We start from the raw sequence: 981 nt of genomic DNA, 5'->3' as shown, positions 1-981 counted from the left end.
CACATTCTGAATGTTATCGATGTCGGTGGAGTTTAGTCCCGTGCCCACACAACGCTTGTAATTCAAGTCTGCCAGGTCACTGCGACAGACAGTAACAGCTACAGTTAAAGGCGGGTGTATTCATGTAAATCAAGCCTTTTGAAACATGCACTTGGTGGACCCACTATCCGACTGTGAGTCAGTGTACAGTTACTACACTGCATAAACATTTGTACTAAACTCGGCAATCTGACAGTACATTGCTTGGGTCTTGATAATGACAGTGTTACCTGTGTCTTGGGGTGAGTCGAGAGAGACACACCTGTCTTTACTGGAGACTGTCGTCACTGGTGAATGCAGACTCAGATCCTCCTGGAAACTCTTACACATTGATTTTAGCTCTACACATGGTGATATCTGTATTCTCAGTTCTATGAAATAGTTGGCGACAGTAGAGACCATACATCGATATATGGTCTCTGGCGACAGTTTACCCACGCCTGTGAGTTAATTGTTGAAACATAGGAGGTGAAGGAACATCTGTCAGTTTGATGTGGAGCAATGTCTAGGTGAATAATCCACCTTCGTCAATTTCAGTTCATCAATGAAAACCATACATTTTATTTCACACACACACAAACACACAAAAACACACGCAAACACACACGTGTGTAGGTGTGTCTATGCACATGCAAACAAAGGACTATACGTGTTGTGGTTTGTTCTGTCTTGGCCAAAACGGAAATGAATAATATTCTTGTATTACAAATAACCAACATGAAAATGTATTATTACGCAGATAAAATTGTAAGATAAGTCAGTAGACATTTATACTTAGTACGCTATTCGTAACATCAGATATATACTGAGTCAAAAAGAAACTTCACAAAATGTAATTTGAAAAATAATGAATAATTTTTCTCTGATGATACATCTAAACTCTGTCAAAAAAAGAAACGCAACCCCTGTATTTTAGAGATTTTGATCTGAAGTTTTAGGACG

At 38.9% G+C, this 981-nt stretch overlaps 1 protein-coding gene across 2 annotated transcripts in view; it reads right to left on the bottom strand.

Moving 5' to 3' along the window:
* LOC124269051 overlaps positions 1 to 377 on the bottom strand; it is a 20,092-nt gene extending 19,715 nt beyond the window's left edge. The window contains exons 1-2 of one of the 2 annotated variants that reach the window (XM_046704063.1): positions 302 to 377; positions 4 to 79 (exon numbers count right to left, since the gene is read on the bottom strand). The gene's annotated coding sequence lies outside the window, so the exon portion shown is untranslated. Of the gene's footprint in view, positions 1 to 3; positions 80 to 269 lie in introns of both variants that reach the window. The other variant, XM_046704064.1, reaches the window with a different exon arrangement.
* Positions 378 to 981: the final 604 nt, after the last annotated feature.

This window comes from Haliotis rubra, unplaced genomic scaffold (genome assembly GCF_003918875.1).
Source record: "Haliotis rubra isolate DU_JTF1 unplaced genomic scaffold, ASM391887v1 Scf1414, whole genome shotgun sequence".
NCBI lineage: Eukaryota > Metazoa > Mollusca > Gastropoda > Lepetellida > Haliotidae > Haliotis > Haliotis rubra.
Note: the sequence above shows the minus strand (reverse complement) of the source record. Positions and strands in the feature narration are given on the sequence as shown.